Consider the following 11,980-nt stretch of genomic DNA (forward strand, 5'->3'; position numbering starts at 1 on the left):
AAATTTAAGGTAATTGAAATAATACTTATTTTAAAGTTCCTTAATTGAAGGCAATAATTGGGCAACTTTAACTCTTTTCTGTATAAAAGTAGTATCTTGATATTGAATTTCAAAAGTTTTCTGAAAGTTTTTTTTTTTTTTTAATCTTTGATTCAAGATTTGGAAAGGAAAAGCAATAAATTTCTTCTACATACATTTTTCAGTACTACTTAAATCAATATGAATATCCCCATATTGCTGCGATATGCTGGAATTTGGGAGTCAAAAATAAGTTATAAGTCATACAAAAGTGACACAATAATTGTTTCGGAAGGTATTACTTTCTTGAAATTGGTTTCTACGATCGCCATGAAATTGGATATCCACGAAGTATGAATAAAAATAGAAGTTAAATATGTGGTTGAAGGAAATTCTTCTCCAATTGTCATAAGAAACAACAATGGAGTGAGGGTTTACGTTGAGTTGAAGAAACAATTTTGTGGATTGATTAATTTTTCGCTTTATATTTTTTGATATTATAGATCTAGGAAATTATGCCAAATTCTTGAATTTTTGTGAAAAATAAATTGTACAGTATTTTTGTTGAGCTTCAAAAAAAGTAGGATGCCTAAGAAAATCTTACTCTTTCTCATTTGTGCACATTTATGCTTCTTTTGATGATTGGTGTGTTCTTGCAGATTTAATTGAACTCCATTTATTTATTATTTTATGTTATTTCAGTTCTGAAAATGTTTAGTTAGATTTACTTGTTTACCTATTTGCAGGTTCATGTAATTGGATAGATTTCAATAGATTCTGCTTTGAATATTGGAAGAAGATAGAATAATCTGTGGATTTTGGAATGAAACTGTACCATTTCAGTTAACTTACAAATGTATGATATGTTGTTATACATTCAAATCATTGTATGATGAAAACTGTGCTAATCCGGTAAACATTTGAATGTATAATATTTGACTATACATTCGTCTATGTGTATAATGAAAACTGCCGCAATGACAGAAATTGTATTTTGCTCTGGTTTTATTATTTTTAAAATGTTTGTTTAATCCATTGACTCAATTTTAAAAATTTTATGCAGTTATGTACTGATTTGTCATAACAAAGACTGCAAGTGGGTACACGAGTGATAATGAGGATCCTCATCGGCCGTGGAATAGTTTTCTCCAAACAATTGATGAAAGTGCACTTGTTATTTTAGAGTAGCATTTTTTTTTATAATAGTCGGCATTGAAAAAACTAATTCTTGATTTTGTAGTTAATGTTAAATGGTTACAATGTTACTTTTTGGATGTTAATTCACTTTTTATGGATGTTCTTATTCTTATTATACATATATAAAGTCTGAAGAAATATTGTGCAATTACTTACACTATATTGTAATGTTAGTAATATAGTTTGGTAGTTATTGAGTTTGTCTTACATTTTATTATATATTACATATAAAACTAAATTACAAAATAATGTGTTACTGTATATATCAACATATTGAATTTTTAACAGTAGATAAATTATGTTATAAGTTAATAATACATTGAACAAGTGTCTCATACGTTAAACATATGTATTACATAACATCATACACGTTGTTAAGAGTTCACGACTTAATAGAAAATAAAGAAAATATTTAATGTCATACATATTTATAAACTATAACACTATATCATACATTATTAACATACTTTTAATGTATTTTTTACATTAAATACATTGTGAACGTATCATACATTTACTCGAAAGTATAATCTATAATCATACACATAAAACAAAATGGAAAAGCAACTTAAAATTATCACGAATTATCTTATATAAGTCTGTCATTTCTTATGTTGTTTAAACAAAAAATAATACATGTAGTCGATTAAATGTCACTGTTGTCAGTAAAACATCATGCATGTTAATAAAGTATAATAGTATATCATACATTATATATATATATATATATATATATATATGAAAGTTTAATGTATAATTGTGTAATACACATTACGTTTCAACAACTATTTACTATAATAGTTGCCAAATTACACACCCACAATAAATGTATAAGGAGTATGAATAAGGATAAGATCCCTTCAACACCCACTTCTCATATAAGCATCAATTTTCGATTCATTCATAGAAGACACCTTCAACACCCACTTGCAGTCTTTGTTACGACAAATCAGTACATAGCTGCATAATTTTTTTTAAACTGAGTCAATGAATTAAACAAACATGTTAAAAATAATAAAAGCAGAACAAAATACAATTTCTGTCATTGCGACAGTTTTCATTATACACATAGACGAATGTATAATCAAATATTATACATTCTAATGTTTATTGGATTGACACAATTTTTATTATACAATGATTTGAATGTATGGCAACATATTATACATTCGTAAGTTAACTGGAATCAAATCAAAGAACATTATACACTGACAGACATGTATAATAAAACATTATACATTCGTATATTTAGCAAGAATAACAACAAACGAATCAACTTTAGGACAAACACTTCTTCAAAACGTCAAAGAACAAATTACCATAGAATATAAGCTCAGCAAATAGAATTGATCAAGAACATCAAAGTTAGGCTCATCAACATCAATCTCCTTATCACTATAATCATCATCCACCACAAAATTGGACTCAATCTGATTCTGTGGGACAACCACTTCCAATTTCACTTCCACTTTCTTTAGCGGAGCAGGGAAGAAATCAAGATCGCCACATAACCCCATTTTCTCAAATATCATCATCTTGAAAGCAAGTCAATCACACCAAAAAATGAAGCAAGACTAAGCAGCTAATACACAAAATTTACAGATTATTCTATCTTCTTCCAATATTCAGAGCAGAATCTATTGAAATCTATCCAATTACATGAGCCTGCAAATATGTAAACAAGTAAATCTAACTAAATATTTTCAGAACTGAAATAACACAAAATAATAAAAATGTGAAGTTCAATCAAATCTGCAAGAACACACCAATCATCAAAAGAAGATCCAAGAATTTGGCATACTTTCCTAGATCTAAAATATCAAATTAATTTAACTTACCTAACTATATGACTAATTCAACAGAAGTGAAAAAAACAAAAATCATATTCAACAAAATCAAGAACAAAAAAAACACATAAAAATTCAATCTTGAAGCAAAAGCTCAAATATTTACATCAAATCTAAAGATCAAACACAATTATTTTAATAACAGAATAAACCCCATATGAAAAAATCAACACCAAATTCCAATAAAGATCTTAACTTTGCCACATAAAAATAAATATTTTTAAGAAATAGTTGTACAGAGGACGAAGAAGAATGCCTAAAAAATATTGTACTTTTTTTTTTTGCAAAAAACTAGTGTTTCACATGCGTAATAATTAAAAGAGAGAAAGTTAAAAGTAAAGGAATTTATGTGGGAGTATATAGGGGAGTAAATTACGAAAGATATATTGAAATTGTGAGATGTATAATGTTTACGAGAGAGAAAATTGAAAGCAAAGGGATTTATGTAAATAATTTGGGATATGTGTAAATATTTTAGCAAATTGGTATATAATGTAATTAGGTAATTTTAGCTAGTGTATACATGTAAATTTTAATTAATAAAATCTTATAGCATATGATATGTTCCTTAACATGTCCCTAACACATACACTGTTATCCTCTTGAGTGAATCCTGAGTACCAGCTTTAAAAAAAGAAATTGGGGGTTGGGGAAGGGGGAAATTGGAGAGGTATCACAATATGGAGAATCGAATCCTCACCGATAAGGTGAAAGTTCAGATAGCCAACCAACTGAACTACTAAGATTTTCGAATCATGAGTACAAATTACCTCGATCTCGTGATAGTTACAATCATATATAAGCCCCTTTGGCTAGTCCAAACTTAGTTATAAAATATTTTAGGGCTTTATAACTAAATAGTTGACTTCCCAATATAATAATAAGTATAAATAACATAAATACCAATCATTTTGAAAGTAATTACACTCTCTCCCACTTTTTTAATTACTTTACTCTCTCTCCCTATTAATATACATAACATAGCCGACATATATATAGCATTCTATGTATATGTTGAGATTTTTGTAATGTATTTAGAGAGTTGAAATTTTTTGTAATATTAGAAATATAAGTTGTGTATTTGTGTAATTTTTAGAAGACTTTATTCATGACAAAATCTCCTTCGAGTGTGACCAAAAGTTAAGTGATCAAAACGTTCAACACAAAATCATGAGAAAGCAAGAAAGGCAAAATACTTACGATGATATATGATGGACTTCCACATAAATAAATTAGTTCGAAAAAAAGTCGCGGGCCATTTTACTTTACAATAACTTAACTATGCTTTTATTCACACTAGTTTAACCGCACGCATCTCGCATCTGTAACGTTTGATTAGTTAAAACTAAAAGACTTTGTCTATTGCGGAGATTTTTAATAAAATGTAAAAGTTTAAATCACTTTTCAAAAATCTTGCACACTTTAATATAATAATGTAAATATAAAGATATACACATATATGTTTTAGCACTAGAAATTTCAAGTGGTTGATGGATCATTACTTTTGCGTTTGTCATATAGTACCTCTTTTCCTTGTTGTCACATGCTAAGAGAGACGCATCAATTTGAACATTATTTGTGTTACGATTATTTTTCTTTGTGTGTGTATATATATATATATATATATATTTAAAAAATTTCTTTATATTTAAAATGATTTTTTTTATAAAATCATTGAGTACATTCTTATTATGTACTTAAAACTTTTAAAAATCTGGTATTTCTTAAATTTTTCTTATTCGAGTAGTTTTATATTTTATTTCTAATTTTTTCAAATCTTCTTAAAAATAAAATTTTGTTGATTTAAAATTCTAGTGAAAAATGTATCTGTTGTCATTAATTTTGATGACTTCTAATAAAAAAAAGTTTTATCATAAATATATTTAATTAATTTTCAACTCTTTAATTAGGAAAAATTATTGAAACTTCAATGACTTCTAATAAGAAAAAACTTTACCATAAATATATTTAATTAATTTTTAACTTTTAAATATTAGAAAAAAAAAAAGTTAAAAGACGATTTTGTCTAAAGTAAGAACTTTTAATGAAAGATAAAAAGTTCAAACAATATTTTTAAGGTCTTTCACACTTTTAATATATTATAGGTATAAATATAGATATACATATAGATATAGATATAAATTATAGATTAATCACTCTTACACTCTTTTAACACGCATATATACCGGACAACAAATACCAAGTCAAGTGTATGCATGATACTCTCACCGTTTCAAAATATTGTCACCATTTTTTCTTTGAAAGTCAAATGATATGAACTTTCATCAGTATTTTAAGTTATATATTTTTATTAATCTGTATAGATTTTTGAATATATAGATAGTTTAAATTTTAAAAATTAAATTAATTTAATCTAATTTAACTCTGAAAATTAATTAAATTAATTCTAAAAAAAAAACATGACAATTATTTTAAAAAGAAAAAGTATTTATTTGATGAGAAAAGAGAGAGATTTTGTTTATTTGCTGAAGGATAGAGTTGTGTGTACCATATGTCACTAGGAAATAGTACGTACCCGAGGAAATAGTCACCTTACGTATAAGCTGACCAGTTTGTCATCGTTATAAACAAAAGAAAAGAAAACAGTCTTGGTTATAAAAATCAGTACGGAAAAAACAGGTTTATAATAGTTGATAATCACGTGGGTAAATAGCTGTTGATTTTTATTTTTAAATATCAATTTATTATTTTCAAGTTCATCTGATACACTGAGAAGTTAATTATTCACGAGATTTTTTTTTTTGTGAGGAGTGAATTTTAAAATAAAAGCTCTTTCTCTTTATTTTCCAATTTATGAGACAAAAATAAGCTCCACATAATTAGTAGGATGTATCAGTTATATGAGACATAAAATAAAATTGTAGATCTATTACCAATCATAAGAACATAAAATTGTGATCTAGAAGGGTAAGAAAATGAGGGCCGGGGAGGGTCGACCCAGAATTAAGTGGGGTGACTTGACGCCAGTTAGTGCACTGGAGATAGGGGAGAAGGTGACGGGAATTGGGGTGTGGGAGTGTAGGAGGATGTGGATGGTATGTGGGATAGGGCTGCCAGTTGCATCAAGGAGACTGTTAGAGAGATGTTGGGTGTTTCGAGGAGTTGGACAGGACAACATCGGAGGGACTGGTGGTGGAATGAAGAAGTTAAGAAGAAAGTGGAGATTAAGAAGGGGGCGTATGTGAAGTTAACTGAGAGTAAAGATGAAGAGGAGAAACAGGTGAATAGGAGGAATACAAATTAGCTATGAAGAAGGTTAAGTTAGCAGTTACGACTGCTAAGACAGCAGCGTTTGAGAGCTTGTAGAGGAGAGAGACGAGGAAAAGAGGTTGTATAGGTTTGCTAAGGCTAGAGACGGAAGAGTCGTGACCTCGATCAAGTGAAGTGCATTAAGGGAAGATGGTAGAGTACTAGTGGAGGATGTTCACATTAAGAGAAGATGATAAACGTATTTTCACAGATTCTTGAACGATGAGAGGGACAGGTACATTGAGTTAGAGGGCTGCAGCACTCAGGGAAGTGTCGTGATTTCAGTTACTGTATACGTTTTATGGTTGAAGAGGTCAGAGAGGCTATTCGCAGGATGTGGAGAGGTAGGGCGACGGGGCCTGACGAGATCCTGGTGGATTTTTTAAAGTATACCGGCAGGGCAGGTTTAAGGTGGCTGACTGATTTGTTTAATGACATTTTCAAAACAACAAAAATGTCTGAGGCTTGAAGATGGAGTACGATGATTTCTTTATATAAGAATAAAGGTGACATTCAGAGTTTCAACTACTACCGGGGTATTAAGTTGTTGAGTCATACTATGAAGATTTGGGAGAGGATGATCGAGCGGAGGTTGAGGAGGATCGGGTCTATTTCGGAGAATCGGTTTGGATTTATGCCCGATCATTAAACTACAGAGGAAATTCACCTGGTGAAGCAGTATAGGGAAAGAAAGAGGGACTTACACATGGTGTTTATAGACCTGGAGAATGCGTATGACAAAGTCTTTGGAGATGCTTGGATGTGAGAGGGGTCCCGGTAGCGTACATCAGATCTATTAAGAACATGTATGATGGAACGAAGACTCAGGTGAGGACGGCGGGAGGAGACTTAGAGCATTTTTCTATCTTTATAGGATTGCATCAGGGATCAACTCTTAGTCCGTTCTTATTTGCGTTGGTGATGGATATATTGACGCGGGGTATCCAGTGAGAGGTGACTTAGTGTATATTATTTGTGGATGACGTAGTTCTGATTGATGAGACGCGGGAAGGTGTGAATGATAAATTGGAGGTTTGGAGACAAAGCCTTGAATCTCAAGGATTCAGGTTGAGTAGGACCAAGACGGGGTATATGGAATGCAAGTTTAATGACTTAAAGAAAGAGAACGAAGTGGTAACGAGGCTGGATTCCCAGGTTGTTTGTAAGAGGGATAGTTTTAAGTATCTTGGGTCTATAATTCAGGGGAATGAACAGATTGACAATGATGTAGCTAACCGTATTGGGGCAGGTTGGATAAAGTAGAGGCTCATCTCGGGAGTGTTGTGTGATAAGAAGGTGTCCCCTAAGCTTAAAGACAAATTTTACAGAGTGACAGTCCGTCCGGCCATACTGTATGGAGTGGAGCATTGGCCAATGAAGAACTCCCACATTCAAAAAGTGAAGGTGGCAAAAATAAGAATATTGTGTTGGATGTGTGGTCTTACTAGAGGGGATAGAGTTACGAATGAGACTACCCGAGAGAAAGTGGGAGTGACTTCGATAGAGGACAAGATACGGAAAGTGACGTTAAGATGGTTTGGGTATGTGATGAGGAAGGGCACAAATGTCCCAATTCTTAGGTGAGAGAGGCTAGCTTTGGATGGTTTCATGGGGGGTAAAGGTAGGCTGAAGAAATACTGAAGGGAGGTGATTAGACGTGACATGGAGCATTTACAGCTTACTGAGGATATGACCCTAGATAGGAAAGTATGGAGGTCGCGGATTAGGTTAGAAGGCTAGTGTATATGGGTGAGTCATAGCAAGTTGTTAGGAGAGCTTTGGTGTAGCCGGGCAAGCAATCTTAGGACTGTGTCCATAGGTAGGAGATGCTAGTTAGGAGAGTTTGAGTGTGGTTGGTGTCTTTGGTTGGTGAGTGTATGGTATTACTATGTGGGTGTCTTATTTCTTATTTCAGTTATTCCATCCACCCTGTTTCATGTTTCATTACGACTTTGTTTACTGTTCATTATCTTGAGCCGGGGGTCTATCGAAAATAACCTCTCTACTTCTTTGGAGGTAGTAGTATAGACTGCGTACATTTTACCCTCTCCAAATCCCACTCTGTGGGAATACACTGAGTTTGTTGTTGGTGAAGAACATAATAGATCAAAAAGGGAAAAAGAAAAAGAAGAAACTTTTAGGGTTCGTTTGACCATAAAAAGATTTTACATTCTTTTGGAGTTAAATTTAAAAAATATGTTTGAACATAAAATTCTAAAAAATTCTATTTTATTTTTTTACCCTTTCTTTTAAGTATTTTGGGTCTGTGATTCAGGGCAATGGTGAGATTGACAAGGATGTAACGCATCGTATTGGGGCAGGATGGTTGAAATGGAGGCTCACTTCGAGAGTTCTATGTGATAAGAAGGTTCCCCCAAAGCTTAAAGGTAAGTTCTATAGAGTGATAGTCCGGCCGGCTATGTTGTATGGCCAGTTAAGAACTCCCACATCCAAAAGTTGATGGTGGCGGAGATGAGAATGTTGAGATCGATGTGTGGATACACCAGGAAAGATAGGGGGAGGAATGGGATTATTCGGGAGAAGGTAGGAGTAGCCTCTGTGAAGGATAAGATGCGATAAGTGAGGTCACGTTGGTTCAGGCAAGTGATGAGGAGAAGCTCTGATGCTCCAGTGCGGAGGTGTGAGACACTGGCTATAGATGGTTTTAGGCGGGGTAGAGGTAGACCAAAGAAATATTGGAGGGAGGTGATTAGGCATGATGGAGCAGTTACAGCTTACGGAGGACATGACCCTCGATAGGAAGGTGCGAAGGACGCTGATTAAGGTAGAGTGTTAAGGGGTGGGAGTGCGTCGATAATAGTATGGGAGCGTTCTTTTGTGTCTGGAGTTTTTTGTTTGGGGTGTTGAGGCTGTTGTATTATCGTGTGGCTATTTTTGTATACCGTACTAGTTTATATGCACGTATTTTTTTGTTTGTTACACTGTTAGTTTATTTTGCGTATCGTACTAGTTTATATACACTTATCTTTTGTGTTTGTAATACTGTTATCGATCCTAAGCCGGGATTCTATCGAAAATAGTCTCTCTACTTCACCTGAGGTAGTAGTATGATTTTCGTACACTCTACCCTCCCCATACCCTACTATGTGGGAATATACTGGGTATGTTGTTGTTGTTGTTTTAAGAATTTTTAAAAATTTCAAAAATAACATAAATTGGAGTTCACTTTTTCCACTTTAAACTATCCATAAAAATCAAAAAACAACTCTAATTTATTTTATGGTCAAACAAAACTCTAATTTTTAAATATTAATTTTTATTTTCAAAATAAAAACTACTCCCTCCGTTTTATAATAAATGAATTGTTGAATTTTGACACACAGATTAAGAAAAAAGCATTAAAGACATAAATTTAACACAACTTTCCATTTTTACCCCAAAAGAAAAAAAAACTAACCTTGTAATATCTTTTCAAAAGTTAATTGGTTGTCAAATCATAAGGGTAAATTTGAAAAAAAAAAAATCAATGATTCACTTATTTTGAAACACTAATAAATACCCCAACAATTCACTTATTTCGAAATGGAAGGAGTATTTTTTAACGCATACTTTTCTATATTACAGAAGAGCTGGTTTCGACCAGCTCTTTATTGTTTATCATTTTATCCTTAATTGCTCTATGATTTACTATATTACCCCTAATTAATTATTATAAATTATTTATATATTAGAATTAATAATATTTTTTTTATTATATTACACCTAATAAATTATTATAAGTCATTTATATATTAGAATTAATAATATTTAATTAAAAAAGTAGATATTTATGATGTTTGTTTCAATTGCACTAATCGTGATTTTACTATATCATCCCTAATTAATCATTATAAGTCATTTATGTATTAAAAAATTAATAATATTTAATTAAAAAAATAGATGACATGTCTGCCTATATTAACCCTAACTGTTCAGTAAATTATAGAAGAGCTGGTTTCGACCAGCTTTTTATTATTTATCATTTTATCCTTAATTGCTCCGTAATTTACTATATTACCCCTAATTAATTATTATAAGTCATTTATATATTAGAATTAATAATATTTTTTTATTATATTACACCTAATTAATTATTATAAGTCATTTATATATTAGAATTAATAATATTTAATTAAAAAAGTAGATATTTATGACGTTTGTTTCAGTTGCTTTAACTGTGATTTTACTGTATCATCCCTAATTAATTATATTAAGAAATTAATAATATTTAATTAAAAAAGTAGATGACATGTCTGCTTATATTAACCCTAATTGTTCAGTGATTTATTATATTATCCCTAATTAACTATTATAAGTCATTTATATATTAGAATTAATTAAATATTAGAAGTCATTTATATATTAGAATTAATAATATTTAATTAAAAATAGGTATTTATGACATTTGTTTCAGCTGCTTTAACCGTGATTTTACTACATCATTCCTAATTAATTATTATAAGTCATTTATGTATTAAAAATTAATAATATTTAACTAAAAACTAGCTGCTTCGTCATTTACTATATTATCTCTGATTGCTCCATGATTTACTATATTACCCCTAATTAATTATTGTAAGTCATTTATATATTAGAATTAATACTATTTTTTTATTATACTATCCCTAATTAATTATTATAAGTCATTTATATATTAGAATTCATAATATTTAATTTAAAAAATAGATATTTATGAAGTTTGTTTTAGATGCTTTAATCGTGATTTTACTATATCATCCCTAATTAATTATTATAAATCATTTATATATTAAAAAATTAATAATATTTAATTGAAAAAAATAGATGACATGTCTGCCTATGGTTTCGACCAACGCTTCATCAATTACTATATTACCCCTAATTTCTTCGTGAATTACTATATTACCCCTAATTAATTATTATAAGTCATTAATATATTAGAATTAATAATATTTTTTTTATTATATTACCCCTAATTAATTATTATAAGTCATTTTACTATATTACCTCTAATTGCTTCATGATTTATTATATTACCCCTAATTAATTATTATATGTCACTTATATATTATAATTAATAATATTTTTTTATTAGTCATTTATGTATTAAAAAATTCATAATATTTAATTAAAATATTGATTTCGACTTGACTGTTTCAAAAGCTGCACCGTAATTTTACTATATTACCTCTAATTAATTACTATAAGTCATTTGTGTATTAGAGAATTAATAGTATTTAATTAAAACAAAAAAAAATATGTGTTTTTGACATATTTGTTGCAGTTGCTTCAACCATAATCATCTTTGATAAGACGATCCAAGACTTTATTGTTAATTGAAATATATTTTGTTCCAATTTTTGTATGAAATAATCCTATAAATATTAGTTCTATATTTTTTTAATATTTTGTAGCACGTCTTAATCTTATCATCAAACAATTAAAATAACTCGACTACACGACACATCATACTTTCTTATCACGTGGGAAAAAACTAACTTATAAAATTTCACTTCTTAGCGAGTTCTATCAAGTAACTATTATTTAAAAAATTATCATTTTAAATCAATATACATTTATATTTATATTTTATCAATATCAAATATTAATGCTAAAAGATATTTATAATATTAGACTGTGCGGACACAGGCTATGCATATGTAGTAGAA

This window comes from Capsicum annuum, unplaced genomic scaffold (genome assembly GCF_002878395.1).
Source record: "Capsicum annuum cultivar UCD-10X-F1 unplaced genomic scaffold, UCD10Xv1.1 ctg997, whole genome shotgun sequence".
NCBI classification, from domain to species: domain Eukaryota; kingdom Viridiplantae; phylum Streptophyta; class Magnoliopsida; order Solanales; family Solanaceae; genus Capsicum; species Capsicum annuum.